This window comes from Meles meles, chromosome 7, assembly GCF_922984935.1.
Source record: "Meles meles chromosome 7, mMelMel3.1 paternal haplotype, whole genome shotgun sequence".
In the NCBI taxonomy this organism is placed as follows: domain Eukaryota; kingdom Metazoa; phylum Chordata; class Mammalia; order Carnivora; family Mustelidae; genus Meles; species Meles meles.
This window is the reverse complement of record NC_060072.1, coordinates 93,142,732-93,167,412: the sequence shown is the minus strand read 5'-3', so window position 1 is coordinate 93,167,412 and position 24,681 is coordinate 93,142,732. Positions and strand designations below refer to the sequence as shown.

The 24,681-nt window shown below is 36.2% G+C and overlaps 3 pseudogenes; 1 reads left to right on the top strand and 2 right to left on the bottom strand.

Moving 5' to 3' along the window:
* Positions 1-7,418: 7,418 nt before the first annotated feature.
* Positions 7,419-8,356, bottom strand: LOC123947120 (annotated as a pseudogene).
* Positions 8,357-12,419: 4,063 nt separating this feature from the next.
* Positions 12,420-13,347, top strand: LOC123947121 (annotated as a pseudogene).
* A 5,693-nt stretch (positions 13,348-19,040) lies between these two features.
* Positions 19,041-19,722, bottom strand: LOC123947348 (annotated as a pseudogene).
* Between the last annotated feature and the right edge of the window lie 4,959 nt (positions 19,723-24,681).

The window sequence follows — 24,681 nt, the reverse complement described above, 5'->3', positions numbered from 1 at the left end:
AGCACTTGATCCCATTGAGTATTTATGCTTTCTGGGCCCTGAAGGAAAATATCTAAAGATTATGAGGAGTTCCCATAAGATATGAGATCATCATTCCCAAAGGATTACAAGTTTACACAATATACATGAGTTCTCCCCAGGCACTGAATAATTAAAAAAATAAATTATATATATTTTTTCAAAACTACTTTCAATTATGTCTCCAAAGCTTTCAGTATAGATGTCCCTAATCTGTGTTTGCCCTTCCACACAGATGTGTTTTGATATCACAAATACATAGATAAGAAATTGGAAGTTTTAAAATAAAAGTTTATTTTGGTCGTAATATCAAGTGACAGTATTAGTTGGAGAATTTATTAGCCAGTCATAGAAAAAATAGGTAAAACTTTATGTCCTATATGCTGTTTTGTTTCTATTCTGAATTTAGACTTTCATCCAAAAGTTTTTGCAAAATGATCTAGTAGGTTTTAAACTGATATTTCATAAAATCCAAGCATTCTTCACTTCCCCTGCATTAATGGAATATTTATCTATGTCTATAGCTAGACTTCCTTCCAAATTTTTGTGACCCTGTGACTAAATTAGGAGCAAAGGTTATAAGTGAAGTTGTGCCATTTCCATGGATTATCCTTTGATGAGAGAGGTTTTCCCTTCTTTTCCTCTAACCCCCTCTCATTGTTGTGATACCAGCACATGGGAAGACAAGCCATTTAGAGCCATGAATATGAGCAAACATACTAGGAATACACTGGTCAACAAGAGGGAGTACACCCAGGTTCCTGACACCACTGCATTATCTTAGAAACACAGTGACTTCACGGAGGAGTTTCAACATACCAGACCGAACATTTAAATAAAAGTAAAGCTATTATTGTTTAAAGTGCTATGATATTTGTCTTTCCTATATGCTACCAAATCTATGGTATTAATCAAAACCTGATATTTTACCTAGAGTCTAACAGGTTGATCCATCATCATTTCACAGATACTGACAGAGAGGTAGCATATTAGATCAGTGACAGAAAACTTTATTATTTATTATATAGCAAGAAGCAGGAATTTCATGTTCTCATAAGTTCCCTTTCTCTTCAGGGAAGGGCCCTTTGGGTATTGTGTTACACAGTGCACCTACATCTAAAACTGAGGGACCCCTAAATTAGTAAATTCTCAGTCTTTTAAAGAGAAAAAAACCTGCTTAATTTTGCCCTACTAGAAGGCGGTATCTTTTTATTATTATTATTATGTTCAGTTAGCAGTCAAAACTACAATGAGATACCACCTTCCACCAGTTAGAATGGCAAAAATTAACAAAACAGAAAAGAACAAATGTTGATAAGGATGTGGAGAAATGGGAACCCTCTTATACTGGTTAGTTGCAATAAAAGCTGATACAGCTACTCTGGAAAACAGTAAGAAAATTCCTCAAAAAGTTAAAAATAGAGCTACACTATGACCCAGCAATTGCCCTACTAGGTATTTATCCCAAAGATACAGACATAGTGAAAATAAGGAACACCTGTGCCTGAATGTTCATGGCAGCAATGTCCACAATAGCCAAAATGTGGTAGGAGCCCAGATGCCCTTCAACAGATGAATGGATAAAGAAGATGTGTTCATGTATACAATGGAATATTACTCAGCCATCAGAAAGGATGAATACCCACTATTTATATTGACATGGATGGAACTAGCGGGGATTACGCTAAGTGAAATAAGTCAAGCAAAGAAAGACAATTATCATATGGTTTCACTCATATGTGGAATGTAAGGAATAGCATGGAGGACCACAGAGGAAGGGAAGGAAAACTGAATGGGAATACAGTATTTTTAATATACTTCTAAGGGGAAAAATCTGACAAATCTGTTATAAAATGCTGCAAATTCACATAAGTATGTTCCTCTCTTGTCCTATCTGATTAATCTGCAGGTCTCTTTTATCACTTCCAAGATGCCAGTCACAGTTTTCTCCAAAGGAATGCAAGCCAATGGCCAGCCTTTACACAAGTACAAACTCAAGAGTGCCTGAGCTCTCCTAGAAAAAGTTCAAAATTTTGGAGGTTGGCAGCCAAATTAAACATGCATTATTCAGATTACAGGTTAGTAAGGCCTCTGATACAGCTTTCAGCTGGGTCCCAGGGCTCCCAATTCAATAACTTGTTTCTGGAGGGACTTCTTAATTATATTTAATCCAGTCTGTCTTGTTCAAGCCATCAGCCACATGACATTTGTCTGCCACATGACATTTGTCTATTCCACTATATGACTTAAAATAGGAGTGAGGAAGGCACTTGGAAGTGTTTTGTCTGACTAAAATAAAAATAAAAAACACAAGAAAGAACACATATTGGTGAGAATGTGGAGAAAAAGGTACCCTGTACACTGTTGATGGGAATACAAACCAGGGCAGCCACAGTGGAAAAACACTATGGAGATTCCTCAAAAAGTTTAAAAAAAGAACCACCATATGACCCAGTAATTCCACAACTGGGTACTTACCCAAAGAATTTAAAAATATTAATTTGGAAGGATATTTGTACCCCTATGTTTACTGCAGGACTTTTTACAAAGAGCCAAAATGTGGAAGCAAAACAACCCGAGTATCCACTGATAGATGAGTGGATAAAGAAGATTTAATTATCTATTATCTAACTATTGATCATCTATCTATCTAATCTATCTTCAATTGAATATACATATACAATTGAATATTACTTAGCCATAAAAAAGAACGGAATCTTGTCATTTGCAAAAGGATAGAGCTAGAGGATATAATGTTAAGTACAATAAGTCAGTCAGAGAAAGACAAATACCATATGATTTCACTCATATGTGGAATTTAAGAAACAAAGACAAAGAGACAAACCAATCTATTTAGTTCAGATTAATTATTTTACACCATCAGGTAACTCAATCCTCTTTGCTAAACTTAGCTCTTTCTGTGTTTATTACTCCTTATGATAGTTTTCTGTAAATTAGATTTCAGCTGAGGACTCCCTGCCTTTTAAAAATCATAAACATGACCTAAATACCTGAGTGGGGATTCAGTACTTGCATTGGGGTCCCTGCTCAGCTGGGAGTCTTCTTCTCTATCTCCCTTTTTCCCTCCCCCAGCTTATGCTCACTCTCTCTCTTTCTCTCAAATAAATAAAATCTTTTTAAAAAAGAAAGATGCTTGCATGAAAGGATAACCTTTTTCAAAGTAAATGGAGATGATACAGAGCAATATGATAAGCATGTGAAATATATTCACTATCGTGAATATCTATGGTGGCTACAACTAATAATGCTTTATGGCACATTTGAAAGTTTCTAAGAGAATAAATCTTAAAAGGTCTCATCTCAAGAAAAAAATGTAACCGTGTATGGTGACAGATGGTAACTAGACTTATTGTGGTGATGATTTTGCTGTGTATATAAATATGAAATTATTATGGTTTATACCTGAAACCAATAGAGTGTTATATGTCAATAGCAACTCAATTGAAAAAAAGATCAGAGCCTACCTTTGTTTTCAGTAACAAAATCCTATAAGAGATCATAAATTTCTTGAGGGTAGTCATGGTAACTCCATGGTTTGCTGAGTATAAATCGAGCTAAGAATTTAAAGCCACAAACTTGTCATTTTCTTTCTATGTAGTTAGATATAACCTTATTGCCTTGTAGCATGATAGTAAATATATTTCACATGCTTATAGGCTAACCTGCAAACCTCAAAAGAGAAAACTTACATAACAAAAGGTATTATATTAATTGTTCCAGTCCATTTGGACTACTATAACAAAATATCTGAAGACTGTGTGTAATACATACAAAGAAATGTATCTCACACGGTTCTGGAGCATAGAAAACTGAGATCATAGTGTCAGTGTGGGCAGATAAAGGCCTTCTTCCAGTTTGGTGTTTTCTCATTGTATGCTTACATGGTGGAAAGAGGGGGACAGAATTCTCTGAGGTCCTTTCTATAAGAACACTAATCCTATTAGTGGGCTTCACCCCCATGATCTAACCACCTCCCAATGTCCTGTCTCCTAATACCATCACCTTTGGGAGTTAGAATTTCAAAATATGAAATTTGGGGTATATATTAAGACCACAGCAATAATTCACCAACTTACATTGACAAAAGCCTGGGGGAATATATGTGATAATAGATTCTAAGGGTGATATACCAGAGAGAAAGTAAATATAATTCTATATCAGGGTGAATTTATTGATATATTTTTAATGATTGTGCGTTTGTTGGTTTGTTTGTTTTTGGCTCTAAATTAGGCTTACTTCCAGAAAGCAAGTTTACCAGCACATCATAGATCAAGGTTAGGCCTGAGTAGTGATTGTGGATTTAATGGAAGAGTTCAAACTTCTGATGATGGCTATAATTTTTTGTTCAATTAGATAACTACTTGAATTTGTGAATGACTTATCCTGATTAAAGCTGAAATATTAGAGAAATAAGTTCAAAGATGTAGAATGACAATAATATGGAACATTTTTTAATGCACAGGAGGGTATTAACAACATTGAAATGTATTGTAATTGCTGGTCTGAAGTGAAAGTGGGAGATAATTTCATTACAGTGAGCTTCCTCGTTTCACTGGAAATGATGGGACTATGGGAAGGCAGAGGTCATGTAATAGCACTTAGCTGACTTTGGCAAGATGGGTACGGTTACTTATTAGTTGGTAGGGTTAGACTGAATATCAAAATTTTGTACGATGTGCATTAGTTTGAAAAAGACATCATGCTGCTCCTAAGGCTAAATTAAATAGACAATCCATTAAGTTCCTATTTAACCTATATAATTGAAAGAACTCGAGGTTGGGTGAAAGGAAGGATGATATAGCCATCTAATGGTGTTAGACTCCTTATCCAAATAAAGACTTTAGTGAGTTCATAGAGCCAGAACCCATGAAGGAAGTTATTTTTGAGGAAGAGACATACATTGATATTAATATCTTAATCTCCTTCCAGCTTTCCTGAAAGGATATAAATTCTTTTGTCAGGAAAACTATCCACTGAAGAGGGTAAAATCTGGAACTTTCTGGGATTGTTTCACCTCATCTCTGAGCTAATCTTAATTATAATGATGATAGAATGTCAGGGTACACACTTATTAGAGTGGAGAATAATGGGGGTGGAGAAAGTTTTATTGATAAGTGGCAGCTATGTGCTGGTCTCGTTTACAGCGATTCTACTACATGTGAAAAATCATTCTGATATATTGTTAAAACAGATATACTCAGGATCAAGTAGAAAACCATGGAGTTCACCCTCATAAACAAATGATAAATCAAAGCATCTTTCCCTGGCAAAACTGCGGTACTTGGTACTACCATCAAATACTTTAAAAAATGATACAGGAATGGTGATCCATTCCACACACCCATTTAAATCAAATATTTGCTTGTCCTTCCCCAGGCAAATTTTAGAGGGTAACAGTAGATTCATATTCTGAATTAGGTGGTCACACCAAATGCAACTGTGTTTTAAGTTACAACCATTTATTGGTTTAAATTAAAACAATGTTGGCACTAAATACTGAGTTATTGAACTTTAGATGTGTTTTTGGATTAATAGAACATAACAGATAGCTTGCATCACCTTGAAATAGTAAAACAGATAAGAAAGCAGACCTTCATCCTTGCTTTAGGGGCATCTCTAAACTTTTGCTATTATTTAGACCATGGGCAAGCAAACCTAAATCTGCAGTACAGGCCCACAAGCTGTTTTTGTATAGCCTTCCATCTAAGAATGGTTTTTACATTTGAAAGTTCAGAAGAGGAAGGAGGAAGAGGTTGAGGGAGTAGGGAGGATAGGAGAACAAAGGAAGCATATAATGATATGTTAAGATATATTTAAAAAATGTATCAGGGACTTAGAACTTCTCAGGCAAAGTATTTTTTAAAATACACATTAGGAGAAATATATGATTTTATTTTACAAGTAGACATATTCCAATTTTCTCTTTTATATGATAACAAATACCCATCAAATGTATGCTTTCATGAAGATATTTCTCTACCATTCTGTTAAAAAATACAGGGTATTTCATTTATTTTTTAATTTAAACTCAATTAGCCAATATATGTTCATCATCAGCTTCTGATGTAGTGTTCAATGACTGCATATAACACCCAGTGCTCATCACATCATGTGCCATCCTTCATGCACGGTATCTTCACAGTATATGAAAAAGTAACCAGTTTTCAAAAGAGAGTTGAAATAAGCAAAAGAAGTTTAGAAATTGATTGTTTGAAATTATTTCCATAATTATTGTTAATGAAGATTATATAAGCTCAATAATTACAAAAATGCTCATCCACCCATTTGGAAAACTTAGAATTATTATAATCTCTTTTAAGATATTCCAAATAAAAACTTTCTGTTTATATAAAAATAAAAGTTAAGGCAGCAGATTAACATTAGAGCAGAGAGAATCGTAGTAATTCAATATCAAAAACAAATTCAAATAGGACAGAAGAATATTGTCACTTTCACTCCTTTTGATGTGAGCAACATGCATTGTGAAGCATTATTTTTGAACTATGAAGACCCTTCTAAGTACCAAGTTCAGAGAGGCTTAGGATACACTTTCATATAACTTATCACATAATAAACTGATATTTGCAAATATAATAATATATGTTTTATGAAATTGCATCTTATAGTGGTATCATTAACATTAAAGTTAATTTATATCATACATTTGTGTTATAAAATAGATTGATTCTTTTGCCTAATGTCCTTGCCTAATTTTATTTTTCTATTAACATGTTTAAATATTCTGTACTATAGTGAATATATAATTTATAAACAGATATACATATACTGTGAAATTAAGTGTTTTGTGTTTTTTTAATAATAAGCAAAATGAATTTACAAATTGAATATTTGAAATGACTGCTATGACCTTGATTTACAGAAACAAAAAAATTCTATATTATTTAAGGATATAGTGGTTAGTGATTCAATATCTCAAAGAGTTATAGGTCAATTCCCATTTTTTATTTTGCCTTCAGTCAGTGAAAATTTGAGGATTTCTAGAAATATGTGTTTTTTAGCTAAGTTTTACAAAATTAGGTGGTACATTAACTCTATATAGAATATGTGTAAAATTGAATCTCTGAATTCCAGAATAGTGGAAAAAAATGGAAAAATTAAACTCTAATTTTGCCTTCCTCTTAGAGAACTTTTAGAAGAAATAGATAAAAGTGCCAAATAAAAAGGCAAATTATTTTGGCCTAAATAAGGGACAGATAAAGAGAGAGAATTAGGCTTTGGAGATTAGTCAGGCCATCATGAAAATTATAGCAAGAAAAATAGTTATTATTACTTCAAATATAAGCATTGAAGAGTTCTATGAAGCACTCTACCCTTTTGCTTTATTTTACTCATAACCTCAGTAATATCACTAAAAAGATTCACTTCACTGAGAAAATCTCAATCTTTTTGATCATGTGCTTAAAAGCATCTTGCACTTGTTTGTTTCTCAGTGTATAAATGAAGGGATTCAACATGGGGGTAATAGAGGTACTGAGCAGGGCTATCCCTTTATTTAAAGATACTCTGTCCTTTGCAGAGGGCTTCACATACATGAAAATGCAGCTGCCATATGAAATGGACACAACTACCATGTGAGAAGAACATGTAGAAAAGGCTTTCTTCCTCTGTTGAGAAGAAGGTATCTTCAGTATAGTCCTGATGATGTTTGCATAGGAGAGAATCACTAATATCAGTGTAACCGGGAGGGTCAAAATGGCTGAGAGAAATGCCATTAAATCTATTACATCTGTGTCTGTGCAAGAGAGCTGTAATATAGGAGAAAAATCACAGAAGAAATGATCTATAGTGTTGTCTGCACAGAAATCTAGCTGGAGACCCACAAGGAGTGGTGGAACAATTACTATAAAACCAGCCAACCATGAAACAAAGACCAACAAGTTGCAGACTCTGTCACTCATGATGGTGGTGTAATGCAGGGGTTTGCAGATGGCCACATAGCGGTCATAAGACATGGCAGCCAGAAGAAAAAATTCAATTGCACCCAAGACAATAGTAAAAAACAGCTGTGCTATTACTATTGTAAGAAATGGACTTATCACCTGTTGCCATACTGGCAAGAAATCTGGGGATGCAGAGAGTTGTGAATTAAATTTCTAAAAATGAGAAACTTTGGAGGAAGAAATACATGGGTGTCTTTAGATGAGAGTCCAGTAGGGTGAGGGTGATTATGATTAGGTTCCCACTGACACTCAACACGTAGGTGAAAAGAAGGAGAAGAAAAATGACGACTTGTAATTGTGGATTATTGGTCAGTCCAAGAAGAATAAAGGTTGTTTACTGTGCTGTGGTTTTTCATTGCTGATTTCCAAAAAAAATAATAATTTAAAAAAGTAAGAAAAAATGAGAAATAAAGGGTATAATCTTGCATGAGATACCTATTAGCTTGAGATTGTCCATACATGTGCTGCTCCTGCCACCCAACCTCCTTCAGTGTTATGCTAGTGAGCAGTAACAGCCTCTAAATCTTGTTCATATAATTTGTACTCAAAATTTCACTAACTGAGAGCAACTCTAAGAGTTTCATTTCTCAAGTGTCATAAATTCAGGCATTCCAAAATGATAGTATATGGTCTATGAAAGCCATATAAAAATAGAAACAAAGAAAAATCTAGAAAAATTATCATAATATTTTAACTTGTTTCATCTGTAGTTGCAATTTTTCCCCAATCTATTTAGTTCAGATTAATTATTTTACACCATCAGGTAACTCAATCCTCTTTGCTAAACTTAGCTCTTTCTGTGTTTATTACTCCTTATGATAGTTTTCTGTAAATTAGATTTCAGCTGAGGACTCCTGCCTTTTAAAAATCATAAACATGACCTAAATACCTGAGTGGGGATTCAGTACTTTCACCAAACTTCTGTAAACTCTTCAAGATTGAAATCCTCATGGCCACTTTAGGTCTGCTTTCCCCTTTTTCCTGAAGACTTGGGTGTACTTTTGTCTCACTCACCCTGGTTATTCTCTTTTCTCTGATATGCACCCAAGTAGATAGAAGTATATCCTCATGCATGATGACTGTGTTGCTTATGTAGCATTCTTTATTTCTTTTTGCAGTAACAGAGGAGGATTCTAGAAAACAAGCCATTAAAAAAGATGTTATCTACTCATGCCTGGTAGTTTGTTTTAATGCCATTGGTTTGCATGGCTCCCCCTATTGCCATGGTAGCCCCTTCTCTCTTACTCATGTCTTTCTCCTTCTATTCTCTTACCCTCCTGTTTTATGGTTAGCACCTTAAAATTCAGAATTTTATTAGCCTTTTCCTTTTTTTTTTTTTTTTACTTTCCATCTTTTTCCAGACCATGCCGACATCCTCATGTTTATCATCTCAAAAGTGTATCACCAAATTTTTCTAAAGCATGGCCATATTTTCCTTAAGAAGAACGTCAGGTCATATGTTATTTTAAACTTTTATATGCATTTTAAAGCTATTACATTTCACAAAGTCCAGTTCAGGTGTTAAAAATGTAAATATATTTCCAATGGTTATAAATAATTACAACATGACTGAGATTTTTTTTCCTCTTTTACTTCATTCCTTTCTTATATTTTTTCCTTTCTTTCCCCAGACTCCCCATTGTATCATTTTTTTAAAAAGTCTACATTTTGGCTATTTAAGCACAATTTTTACTCAGTGATTAAATTTTTGAAATCCAAGTTTGGTCTACTTTCTTTTTTTAAGGTCGGTCTATTTTTTGTCTCATTTACTATTACGTTTATGGCACATTGTATATTGCTATATATTCATGCACAAATTCTATCTCGTCAATATATTGGGAAACTGCAATAGTCAGGGACATTGACTTATACTTCTTTTTTTTTAAAGAGTTTATTTATTTATTTGACAGACAGAGATCACAGGTAGGCAGAGAGGCAGACAGAGAGAGAGAAAGGGAAGCAGGCTCCATGCTGAGCAGAGAGCCTGATGCTGGGCTTGATCCAGAGAGAGATCACAAGTAGATCACAAGTAGGCAGAAAGGCAGGCAGAGAGAGAGGAGGAAGCAGGCTCCCCGCTGAGCAGAGAGCCCGATGCAGGGCTCGATCCCAGGACCCTGGGATCATGACCTGAGCCGAAGGCAGAGGCTTTAACCCACTGAGCTGCCCAGGCGCCCTTGACTTATACTTCTTTGATTCCTCTATATAATAATGCATTCTCCATGGATCTATAAAAATTGTTTACATTCCCACCTATGTAAACAATGTTTATAGGTCCATGGAGGATGCAAACTTGTGCAGCCAGTCTGGAAAACAGTATGGAGGTGCCTCAAAAAGTTAAGAATAGAACTACCCCAACCCAGCAACTGCACTACTACGTATTTATCCAAAGGATACAGACATAGTGAATCAAATGGGCATAGGCACCCCAATGTTTATAGCAGTAACTATGGAAAGAACCTAAATGTCTATCAATGAATGAATTGACAAAGAAGATATGAGATACACACACACACACACACACACACACACACACACACACCAAGAATATTACTCAGCCAACCATCAAAAAGAATGAAATTTTGCCATTTGCAATTATGTGGATGGAACTAGAGGGTATGATGTTAAACAAAATAAGTCAAAGACAAATACCATATGATTTCATTCATACGTGGAATTTAAGAAACAAAACAGGTGAACATAGAGGAAAGGAAGAAAAAATAAAATAAGGTAAAAACAGAGAGGGAGGCAAACCATAAAAGACACTAACTATAGGGAGCAAACAGTGTTGTTGGAGGCGAGGTTGGCAGGGGAATGGGGTAACTAGGTGATGAACATTAAGGAGGGCAATCGATATAATGAACACTGGGTGTTACATGTAAGTGATCATCATTAAATTCTACTCCTGAAACTAAAAAATTGTTTAATAAGTGTTTCATATTCATAATGATGTCCATAAAGAAGCATAACTGATAATGAAGTCATCAAACAAGAAATTTGCCCCCAAGGGATGAAATGCTTATACCGAGGAGTTTTCATGACATTTAGTTTAGTGAAAGCTTATGTAAATTTCAACCACAGGGGTGCCTGGGTGGCTCAGTGGGTTAAGGCCTCTGCCTTCGGCTCAGGTCATGATCCCAGGGTCCTGGGATCGAGCCCTGCATCGGGCTCTCTGCTCAGCGGGGAGCCTGCTTCCTCCTCTCTCTCTGCCTGCCTTTCTGCCTACTTGTGATCTCTCTCTGTTAAATAAAAAAAATCTTAAAAAAAAAAATTTCAACCACAAAATCAACTCAGGGACAAATCAATAGGCAGGGATGTTGAATTTCCTTGGCTTTTGAATTGGCTTGGCTTTTGGCTTACCATATTATTTGGGGTCAGTCAGTATTACCTGCAAGTGTCTGAACTCTTTCCAAGTGACTGATCATCACAGTAAAATTTGCTAGAATTTTATCTCTGTTTTCCTCTTACAGCTTTGCTATAACCCATTTCTACACATCAGGTAAAAAGCCAAGAGCTAAATACCAGTCACTCTCTCATCTGAAGGAGAATCTAATCTTAATGGTAAGTTTTTCTCTTTATGGTCTTCCCCCACGGTGCAACCTCTTTTCTACTTCTTTCGTCTTCCTTCTCTTCCTTCCCTATTTCATTTCCCCCTCTCCAATGCTTATTCACTTTATTTTGCATTTTACTGTCTTATTCTCTTCCTGTTTTCAGAACTACAACCAGAAAAAACACTGAATTTGTTTAATTCTTTTCAAGTTAGTTTTACTATGCAATCAGATAAATTTAATATTGGCATAGGAGATGATAAAAGTGAAGAAATGAAGAGATGGGATAGAGACAAAACCCACTACACTGATTTATAGGAATAAAAAATCAGATAGGACCAAGAAAGTGTGTTCATTAGCTGAGTAGATGTGGCACAGGCCAAACCTGGGAAGAGCTACAGTTGCTATATTGAATTGCTTCCAGGATGATCTTATATCCAAAGCTGGATTTCTATTTCAACCATTTTAAACATTCGTACATCATTTTGTTTCTATGTTGCACACATGGTCAGTTCCTTGAGACAATGATATTTATATAGTCATCAGGATGAGTATAAGTACAATGACATTTTAGTCCTTACATACTGAGAAAAGAGGAAATAATTTTTTCACATGCCTGTTCTTCACCTCATTACCATAAATGTAAGCCACATTATAAAGATGATTTGTAAGATGGGTTTTTATTTCATCAGATTGTAAAACATATTTGTCTTTCTTCAAAAACAATGTAACAGCTTTTGTTAGAGTTTATTTTACATTACCAATAGCAATTACTAATATTTTGACAATGTTATCTTCATATGCTATCTTTGGTACCTGTACATAGTTTTTTCTCAATATTTTTACCAGAGCAAAAGTATATCAGGAGGTCAAGATGGAAAACCATACAACTGTGACAGTATTTACCTTAGCAGGATTGACACAGAACCCCAAATTGAAGATTGTGTTATTTATCTTCCTACTCCTCACCTACTTGTTAAGCATCTCAGGAAACTTAGTTATCATTACTCTCACTTTGCTGGATTCTCATCTCAAGACCCCTATGTATTTCTTTCTTCAAAACTTTTCTCTCAGAAATTTCTTATACAGCAGTCTGCATCCCCAAATTGCTTGTGAGCATGGCAACCGGTGACAAAACAATTTCCTATAACTGTTGCACAACTCAGTTATTTTTTGCCTTCCTTATCGGTGCGTCTGAATTTTATCTCCTGGCTGTCATGTCCTATGATCGTTATGTTGCCATCAGTAAGCCCTTATACAACCATTATGAACAGCAAAATTGGTATCCAGTTAGTCCTTAGCTTTTGGATCACTGGTTTCCTCATCATCTTTCCAGGACCCATTTTAGGCTTAAGCCTGGACTTCTGTGACTCCAATATCATTGATCATTTCTACTATGACACTGCTCCTCTCTTGCTAATCCCTGCACTGATACTCATGTGTTGGAAATGATGAGTTTCGTCTTAGCTTTGGTGACTCTGCTGGTCACTTCGGCATTAGTGATTCTATCATACACATGCATTGCCTTGACAATTTTAAAAATTCCTTCTGCCAACCAGAGAAAAAAGGCTTTCTCCACATGTTCTTCTCACATGATTGTTATCTCCCTCTCATATGGCAGCTGCATCTTCATGTACATTAAACCCTCAGTCAAACAGAGGATATCTTTAATGAAGGGAGTGGCAATTCTCAATACTTCTATTGCTCCACTTTTAAACACCTTCATTTATACTCTAAGGAACCAACAGGTAAAGCAAGCAATTAAGAACTTGTTACAAAGATTTCTGTTTTTGTTCAAATAGAATCATAATGAGATATATATATATATATATATATATATATATATATATAAGGAAAGTTAATGAGGAAAATTGCAAAGGAAGTGCTTAGATTGGGTCCCAATTTTACCATTGCACCATCCAATATATAGTCATATCTGTCCTTTCACTTCTTTCTGAAGTGTCATGATGTAAACATTAGCTCTTGTTTCTCAATAACACCATCCCTTTCAAAATACTGAAACTTTATTTTTCTGTTCCATTGTAAGAGTTCCCAAATTTGACCCCTTTCTCTTCTTCTTCCATTTAAATGTAGCAAGTATTTGAATGATTATTTTAATCAACTTTATGTATTAGTTCATGGAGAGTTAATTATTTCCATATCTGTGTAGTATATTTTGTTTTTATATTTGATTTTTGGTAACATCTTGGTCAGTTCAAAACAATTTTATGATGTCTTCTTTGGGGTTGTACCTTTGCTTGTCTTTATGTCCTGATACACATTCCCTGTTGTTTTTAAATAAAGGTATTTAAAAGTGGAAAGTTGCAATTAAAATATCACTGTCATTCTTTGTCTTGATATTTAAAAAACCACTATGCTACTATAATAAAAAATCATATGGTGTTATTTTTATTTTATATTTTATGCTGTAAAAGTAAATAAGTAAATGTTGACTCATGTGTGTCCCAAATCACATAAATTTTTTTAAAAAGATTTATTTATTTATTTGAGAGAGAGAGGAAGAGAGCATGAGTAGGTGGAGAGGCCAAGAGGGAGAAGCAGACTCCACACTGAGAACAGAGCCTGACACAGGGTTGATCTCACAACTCTAAGATCATGACCCGAGCCAAAATCAAGAGTCAGAGACTTAACAGACTGAGCCACCCAGGTGCCCCATCACATAACGTTGATTAAGAATAAAATGCAGCAAAGTTTAGGGAAGATGGTGGGAGAGTAGGAGACCTAGTTTCATCTGGTCTCCTGAATTTAGCATGATACCTATCAAGTGATTCTGAACACACACACATTCAACCTGAGATGTAAGAAGATTTATCTGGATCTCTACAAGCAGAAAAATGACTACTTTTTGAAAGGTAAGAAGTGTGGAACTTTGAATCTTTGAGGGAAATATCAGAAGATAAATGGAGTGGGGAGGGAGCCTCCACAAGCCAGCCACTGGAAAGTGATTTAACACCAGAGCACAAAATCAGGACCCTTAGAAATCTGCTGCAGTGACAGATATTCCTCTTTGAAAAAGGTACAGGGAATGAATAGGGTAGAATTCTAGGTGGATCATTGTGGTCTCAGGATTCTAGGAAACTCAGAAATTATCGGGGAGCCAGAACTGATAGAGCACCCAAACAGTGGAGCAGGGAGACTAGCTATGGTCAGTGAGCCTGGAGGGTTTTGGTGATCCTAAAACTTAAGCAGGTCAGTAGAAAGATGACTCTCTGCTTGAACACCACAAAAAGGTCTAGAAGGTGTTGGGTATTTAACATCCCACGGGAGATACAAAACAGCTTGCACCCATGACAGGGCAACAGCTCTCAGGGCACTGGGACCCCTGAAAGGATAATGGGGCTGCACCCAGCCTTGACCTGGTTGCTGAGGAAGAGGACACACATATGAGCCCATAGCTGCTAGTAACTGCAAAGTCACAAAGTGCAGAGATGCTCACAGATCCCCCCAGGAGAGTTACAGCAGGCACGAATAGTGAGAGTCTGTGGAGTCTGGTACACACAGAAGCGGAGATAGTTTAGCCTGGAGGATTTATTGAAGAAAGGGAACAACAAATTTGTGGCTCTGAGCCAGAGAGTCCCACATAGCCATATTTGCTCTGACCCTCTAAAGACAAGTGGAAAAACACCAGGGAACAAAAGCCAAACAGACAGATGACAAGCTCACATTAAGTCCATCCCCTTGACAAGGGGTGGGGCAACTACACCCAGGCAAAGATGCCTGAGAATCTGTGCTGCAGTCTCCCTCCCCAGAAGACAGATTGGAAGAACAAGTGAATGAATCATAAGCTTATTTCCCCCCGACTGTAAAACTTCAGGGCCAGGGGAAAATAATATAGAGAGCTCCAGATATTCTCTCATGACTGTTTTATACTTCAGGCTAAAATTTTATATTTCTTTTTGTTTCTTTTCTTTTATTTTTTACCATGTTCCTGTATCAAGAATAGTCATTTCCCAACTTATGCTTTTTAAGTCATTTTTAACCTTAATTTTGATCATGTGTACATTTTATAGATTTATGTCCCATACTAGGCCATTTTTCATTCTATTCATTTTTATCTTGAGATATATATAAATATTTAGATATATAGATATTCTTCGTTTCAAGGATTCAGATTTTTTATTTATTTTTTAATTTTTTATTTTTTAAATTAATTTTCAGTGTACTAGAATTCATTGTTTATGCACCACACCCAGTGCTCCATGCAATACGTGCCCTCCACAATACCCACCACCAGGCTGACACATCTTTCCACCCCCCGCCCTTTCAAAACCCTCAGATTGTTTTCAGAGTCCATAGTCTCTCATGGTTCATCTTCCCCTCCAATTTCCCTCATCTCCCTTCTCCTCTCCATCTCCCCATGTCCTCCATGTTATTTCTTATGCTCCACAAATAAGTGAAACCATAAGATAACTGACTCCCTCTGCTTGACTTATTTCAATCAACATAATCTCTTCCAGTCCCATCCATGTTGATACAAAAGTTGGGTATTCATCCTTTCTGATGGAGGCATAATACTCCATAGGGTATATGGAACACATGTTCATTATCCATTAATCCGTTGAAGGACATCTTGGTTCTTTCCAAACTTTGGCGACCGTGGCCATTGCTGCTATGAACATTGAGGTACAGATAGCACTTCTTTTCACTGCATCTGTATCTTTGGGGTAAATACCCAGTAGTGCAATTGCAGGGTCATAGGGAAGCTCTATTTTTAATTTCTTAAGGAATCTCCACACTGTTCTCCAAAGTGGCTGAACCAACTTGCATTCCCACCAACAGTGTAATAGGGTTCCCCGTTCTCCACATTCTCTCCAACACATGTTGTTTCCTGTCTTGTTAATTTTGGCCATTCTAACTGGTGTAAGGTGGTATCTCAATGTGGTTTTAATTTGAATCTCCCTGATGACTAGTGATGAATATTGTTTCATGTGTCTGATAGCCATTTGTATGTCTTCATTGGAAAAGTGTCTGTTCATACCTTCTGCCCATTTTTTGATATGATTATCTGTTTTGTGTGTGTTGAGTTTGAGAAGTTCTTTACAGATCCTGAATATCAGCCTTTTGTCTGTACTGTCATTTACAAATATCTTCTCCCATTCTGTGGGTTGCCTCTTTGTTTTGTTGACTATTTCCTTTGCTGTGCAGAAGCTTTTGATCTTGATGAAGCTGCAAAAGTTCATTTTTGCTTTTGTTTCCTTGGCCTTTGGAGACATAACTTGGAAGAAGTTGCTGTGGTTGATTTCAAAGAGGTTACTTCCTATGTTTTCCTCTATGATTCTGATGGATTCCTGTCTCACGTTGAGGTATTTTATCCATTTTGAGTTTATCTTTGTGTGTGGTGTAAGAGAATGGTCGAGTTTCATACTTCTACATATAGCTGTCCAATGGATATATAGATATTCTTATTTCTTTGCAAGTTTTAGATGTAGTGTCTTCTAACACAGAGAACAAAAATCAAGCAGGAACAGGTAGTTCACCCTGCTTTGTCCACCCTGAGAAATTATAATCTCTCCCCACCACACACACTTTTTTATTTTTTTTGGATCATCTTGGCTTTGTTTGCATATCCGTGGTAGCTTATCACCACTTCAGATTTTTTCTAAGGTGCATTTTGTTTGTATCGTGGTTGATATTTTGGATTCTGTTCATTTGTTCAACCATCTCTTGGCAGAATGACTAGGAGGAGGAACCCTCAACAAAGAACCAGAGACATTGTCCTCTGCCATAGAACTATATTGATTAGCATTTTGGGGACAAAGACAGAGGTAAAAGATATTTCCAAAACAGAAAAATTCCGGAGGAAGAAATACATAGGAGTCTGGAGTTGATAATCCAGCAGGGTCAGAATGATGATGGTCAAGTTTCCCATGATGCTTAAGACATATATTAGCAGCAGAAAAAGGAAAAGCACAGCTTGAAGTTCAGCATCATTTGTCAGTCCAGGGAGAATGAATTCTACCACTGATGTCTGGTTTCTCATCACTAACTTCACACAAATTAAGGCAGAAAATGATGACATGAAGTGATCAACACATTTTCTTATTTTACTTTATAATTAACAAAGGCCTTGTTCCTTAGGAACATTTTCAATTGCTCTCACCATTTTTTTTCATTAATTTATCTTTTCCTTCCTAATCTTTCTGTTTTGTTTTTCCTCTAAGTTATTATGAGTACATGTGTATACTATGTATATGTGTATATATATTATGTGTCATATGCATATAGACAAATATAAAACAAATTTAGAGGGTAGATTTTATTTGATCAAATAGATTTCTTTTTTTTTTTTTTTTTTAAAGATTTTATTTATTTATTTGACAGAGAGAGATCACAAGTAGATAGAGAGGCAGGCAGAGAGAGAGAGAGGGAAGCAGGCTCCCTGCTGCGGGACTCGATCCCAGGACCCTGAGATCATGACCTGAGCCGAAGGCAGCGGCTTAACCCACTGAGCCACCCAGGCGCCCGATTAAATAGATTTCTTAAATCAACCTTTTAACGCTCAGTTTATTAGCAAATAAAGTAAATATAAATTAAGGTATGAACTACAGAATTAAAACTGAACTTGGTTGTTTTCTTCTTTTCGTTGTTTTATATTTTTTCTTCTTTCAATTTTGTCATTTAGAATAATAATTCTGTGCACCTATGGAGCTCTAAGCTTAGAATGATTTTTCTCTTTTTTTATGATTCTAAAATCTGTCTTAGCAATTTTGTGCAGTTGCTATCTTATTGCACTACAGTATATGTTATTTAAAAGGACACTGACAGGGGCGCCTGGGTGGCTCAGTGGTTTAAGCCGCTGCCTTTGGCTCGGGTCATGATCTCAGGGTCCTGGGATCGAGTCCTGCATTGGGCTCTCTGCTCAGCAGGGAGCCTGCTTCCCTCTCACTCTCTCTGCCTGCCTCTCTGCCTACTTGTGATCTCTCTCTGTCAAATAAATTAAAAAAAAAAATCTTTAAAAAAAAAAAAAAAGGACACTGACAAGGGGCACCATCTGGTGTTAACTTTAACCGTAGCTTCCTTCTCCTCCCCCCAAAGACCTTTGGCCAAGACTTCTCCATCGTGAAGACTGAAAGGGTCCAGTGATATTCTGGCAGCAGCCCCATTATTCCCTGGAGGTAGAAGAAGGAGCTTAGGCTGCCTTCGATTCTCCCACACTATGCAAACTGCAAACGTTTCTGAAATTAGAACTTATACTCCTATACTAAAAAACTTAGGGACATGGAGAGTAAGCTAGAATAGAGGAAAGGAAAGTCCTAGGTGGGTGGGGAAGTAGGGCGGCCCTTTGAAGAGCCAAGCTGCTTTTAATTAAACAAACTCAGACTGCCAACACAGTAGAACTGCTCAATTCACCTTCCAAATCAGAACAGGACTAACAAGCTCAGGCTTGCATTTTCTACTATGCACAGTAGATGAGCTGGTGGGGGGAAGCTCACAAGCAGGATCTCTACTCCTGCACACACAACATGCCCAGCAGCTAAATAGCTGCAAATTCCAGGGCTGCCCAGATAATAGGCATCATGACTTCTAGTAACCTCTTCACAACTAGAGCCCCACATCCCTTAGCATAGAGGTCAGAGGAGTGGGCCAGACTGCCATTACTGCCATTACAGCCATTACAGCTGCTGGGGGTCTCTCCGCTGCAGCTAAGAGGGACATTCTGGTTTTTGGTCTGTTTGAACCAGTCTGTATTTTCCCAGCCTGACTAGTTGTGAATTCCACAACAGTGCAGCTGTCTCTGTACATAATGAAGAGCCTGGTTAGCACCGACAGGTTTGGTTCTATTGTAGGTCTTACTTTCTGAGTGCTGCGATCAACCTCACTTTCCACCTTTGCTCTGTAAACACATCCCAAGACCACTACAACAACTTTTGTGACAAAAACCAAGCATAGGATGATGACAAACACGGCAAGTCCACAGTGGCTTTCTCGGATTGTGGCACAGCAGCCAATTAGGTCAATAATGAAAAGCAGGGCTCGTATAGCTATGATCACTACCACAGGGAAGAGAGTATACACATTTTCAAAGAAATGGTCACAGTCATCATAAGTGATAAAGACATAGGCTCCCACATAGTGTAAAATGCCACCTGCCCCCCAGAAGATAAGGTTGAGAAACACCAGCACAGTCTTGGAGGAGTGACGCTGCACTGGCCCATGATGCTGCGGCTGCTGTGTCCCTGCTCTGCCAGAGGGCTGTGCTCACCTAGTGAGGTGGCAATGGCTGGCCCAGGCACCTCCCTGCACCCAGTACCCTCCTTGCAGTAGCAGAACCCTGGCTCCAGGCCTGATGATTTTTCCTTTAATTCTTCTTCTTCATCTTTTTTCTTAATAAAGATTTTATTTATTTATTTGAGAGTGACAGAGTGAGCCAGTGAGAGATAGAAAGTAGGAGCAAGGAGAGAGCGAGAAGCAGATTCCCTGCTGAGCAGGGAGCCTGAGGCAGGACTCCATCCCCAGACCCTGGGATCACCACCTGAGCTGAAGGGAAATGCTTAACCAACTCGGCCACCCAGGCACCCCTTTTCCTTAATTCTTAATGAAGTGTTAGGAATTCTGGCAAGACTATATGCTGTGGTGTGTGTGGTGAAGTGTGTAAGAGAGATGAAACACAGACCTGTACCTGTATAATTTATAACATAAATTATGTTAATTTAAAAAATCTTAAAGACAAAAAAAGTGTTAGGAATTCATATTACTTGTAGTTCTTTGATCATGGCAAGGGCTCAATAAATGTTACCAGCATTTAATGTAGATATGTGGATTAGTCAACACTTGGCAAAACATTAAATCAAAATAATCTCACTGATTGTGCTTTTTTGCTGTATGCAAGAACTACCCATCCACAAATTACGGTTCCTTAAATGTCAGCTCAAGCTCAGCTCTTCATACAATTGTATCTAACAATTGCAGTCAACCATAATTGATTCTCCTCTTCTTTATTATAATTTACCACAACATAACATTTGGTCATAAAGTCAAATTATTTTCCAGTTATATCAAGTATATACACTTTATCTGTCCAGCTTTAACATAAATAAGTTACCCATAAAAATAAGGTACATCTTTTATACAGAGTCCAGAAAATTGTACAGATTTGGTAAAAATTTTAATGTAAAATATTTTTTGACTTTTTTTTAGAGGCATAGCCCTATGTTATTAAAGGCTATGGTTTTTATGCAAACAAAAGTTCCAATTAAGCTTATCCATACAGCTCTTAAGAATATTCCCTTAATATTTTTCATCATCAGACACAAAGAAATACTATTAGGAATGCTTTTGTCTACTCAAAAAATAAAATTCTTTTCATCTTAACTATTATTTTACTACATATGTTGACATATTTTCATATCATACTATGTAATGTTAGTAATAGTCATGCATAATATATTCTTATCAAGAGTAAAGCTCCGGAAGTAATAAGTTAATAATAGCCACACATCATATATTCTTATCAAGGTGAAAACCCCAGAAGTATTTAATACAACAAAAGAGCAGTTTTGCCAACTTAGGAAGACTGATTGTCTAGAATTATATCCAGAAAATTTCAGGGTTCCTAACATAACTTCAATCAATTTGTGCTTTTGTAGATGATTTTTTCTTTTATTAAATACCTCTATATAAATACATTTTAAAGCAAAATTGCTATGCACTTATCAGTATTATTAAAAATTCTGTTTTGTTAATGACTATTAGAATAATGTATTAAGAATGTAAATTTAAGTATTAGCTGAAATAATGGCTAGCTATGTTTGAAAGTATTATCTTGACTACTTCATATTGAGTACAGAAAATAAATATAGGAAATAAAAATTATGCATAAATGAGCTTTACAATATTTTATATGCAGAAAATATTAGGGCACACCTTTCCACTATGACAAAACAGCTCATTAAATTGAAATATTGCCAAAAGTTGAAATAAATTTGGGGTTTGAATAATTGATAATGATATTCTGTTTCTACATGAAAATAGCTAGTGTCAGATAATTTGGAGATATTGTTGTTAATCTTCCAGTTTGAGATCCTAGCTATTAAGACTAAAGATTATAACTTAGAAAGTATTCAAGCAATTACATTCACTAAAGACCATTAAAACCCTCAAATTTCCATTGTTTAAACAATCATTTTTTTAATAAAAGAAGACTTCGTAATGATTCCCACATAATAGAATACTTTATTGATTAAACAGACAAGTCCAAAAATGAGATCAAAAACATTTATGTAGTAGTGACATCATTTTCTACTAAATAAAAGATGAAAAAGTGAGAACTTTTATATAAGAAAAAAATTTATATCAACCAAATTTCTTTCAGCAGAACAAAAATGATAACCTTTTATAATAAAGGTAAGTGCTATTCCCAGAAAAATAATATATATACCATATGTGATCAAATAATAAATGATCAAATAATAAATACTTGACCCAAACAGGATGTATTTACTCAAAAGATTTACTGCTAAGAAATCTGTTTCTTTTCTTAAAAAAAAAAAAGTTTTATTTGTACCTAAAAGGATGTGGAAAAGCTTTCCCAACTTTCCCTGGATATCAATACCTTCTCCTAAAGTAAAATAATCTCTACAATGAATTGTATATAACTTTCATATTTAACCTCTGCCTCCTTCTGTGGTGGACCTCTTTGCTAGTTTAAGAAGCACTTAGGAGGAAAGTTGAATTTGTTGTCATTGAATCCATGACAGATGGGAATGGGCATCATGGAAAAACAGAAGAAAGTGTGATTTGATTTACTTTAAGTTCTATTCTGTGAGTGTGGTGTAACATTTTCTGCCTGAAAATAGGTACATATCCTGAACTTTCATATTGTGAAATTTTTTACCTGTCTTTGCTTAGACCAATCAACATTTTATTTAAAAATAATATGTACACAGTTGTGTCAACAAGCAAACATGAAAGGTAACAGACAAAACAATAAAGAGACTATACATCCTGTAGTTCAATGCAGCCATTACCAACCCTTTCCTACCTCAAACAGGTGAATTGGTTCTGCCTTAGTTTCAAATGAGCTCCTTCCATGGCTAAATCAGAGAACATAAAGGTTTAGGACCCACTGGGAAACGGTCCCTGGGTCATCAGAATTTGCCTGCTTCAAAATACTCAGGAATGGGGGCACCTGTGTGGCTCAGTGGGTTAAAGCCTCTGCCTTCAGCTCAGGTCATGGTCCCAGGGTCCTGGGATCGAGCCCTGCGTCGGGCTCTCCCCTGAGTGGGGAGCCTGCTTCCTCCTCTCTCTGCCTGCCTCTCTGCCTGCTTGTGATCTCTGTCTGTCAAATGAACAAATAAAAAAAAAAAAGTCTAAAAAAAAATACTCAGGAATGCCTGGCTTTCTGTCGCAACAAACATAGGTCAAACTAGCAGGTAAAAAGAAGGAAACAAAGGGGCACCTGGGTGGGTCAGTGGGTTAAAACTTCTGCCGTTGACACAGGTCATGATCCTAGGACCCTGGGATGGAGCCCTGCATTGGGCTCTCTGCTCAGCAGGGAGCCTGCTTCCCTCTCTCTCTGCCTGCCTCCCTGCCTACTTGTGATCTCTCTCTCTGTCAAATAAATAAATAAAATCTTTAAAAAAAAGAAGAAACAAAGAGCATATAAGCAGATTGAAATCCACCACCAAGCCTTTCTTGTCATTCCATTGCTCTTAGAATTTATCTATCACTATTTTTCTTATTCATTTTGGTTTATATGAATGGGTCTTTTGCTATTTCTTTGTCACCTATGCCCACTTAAAGTGGCATAGGGCCCACTCAAAGCCCACTCAAAATCAACACAAAGACTTTGTAATGGCTGTTCTTTCTCTAAACATCACATGACTAACTCCCTCATGTCACTGAGATCTCAGAATTGGGCATTTCTCAAGAGAAGTTTCCCTGATCATACTATCAAGATAACCACTACTCAATCATTGTCTAACTCTTAACTGGCTTGATATTTTATGCATAATAGATTTTTATTGTTGTTCACACCACTCTTAGACTTTGTTCTTTCTTTATCTGCTATGTGTTTGTCGTCTAGCATCCTCACTAAACTGTAAGCTCCACTAAATGAAGGACTTTATGTACTAGCTTCTCTGTATGCCTGTGCAAGTTTTTGGTAACTATATATATATATATATATATATATATATATATAAATGTAATCCCTACAAGAAGGACACACAGCATGATATCTTTGCTGAGTAAATATTTGTTGAGAATTTATTTAAGCCAAATTAGATGTCTAAATTAGTTTTATTGAGGTACAGTTGACTTATAATATAATAAACATGTTTAAAATATATAGTTTGATAAGTTTTGAGATATTTCATAGCCTATGAAAACTTCACCACTATCAAGAAACTAAATATACCCACCAATCTTAAAATTTTCGCATACACCTTTTAATCCTTGCCTTGCAACCAACACCATACTCTCACATAGTAGTTAAGTTCACTGGGAAAGGATTCATTAGCTTTGCAACCATGTGGGTGTTTTCCAAAAGAAGAAGGAATAAAGGGCCTATTTTTTAACCAACTGCCACTCTAACTTCTCCAATTAAGCATTATAAACAAAAAGCTATTCAGATATTCTATTTCCTTTGTGTATTTTCCACAAATACTCAACATCATAGCATTACCATTTTTTCTGTAGTTTTAAAATATAGCATACAGCAAATGTTATTTATAACGATTCTTTTTTTTTTTTTCTTAAAGATTTTATTTATCCATTTGACAGAAATCACAAGTAGGCAGAGAGGCAGGCAGAGAGAGAGGAAGAAGCAGGCTCCCTGCTGAACAGAGAGCCCCATGCGGGGCTCAATCGCAGGTTCTGGAATCATGACCTGAGCCGAAGGCAGAGGCTTTAACCCACTGAGCCACCCAGGTGCCCCTGTAACGATTCTTTTTTAAAATAGCTATTCTTAATCACTTTTTTTTGGTCATAAACCTCAGTGAGTAAATGCATGTTTTATTTTCTAAAAGGTGATGTATTGGAACTACACTAAGAGTAGTGGTATCTGGAGACTAATGGTGTGATTAGGACTATTTTCTAACTGCAGCTAGAGTTCCTGCTGAGATCAGTGTCTAGAATGGCTTCAGGAGGGATGAATCAGCTCAGTTTCAATAGCT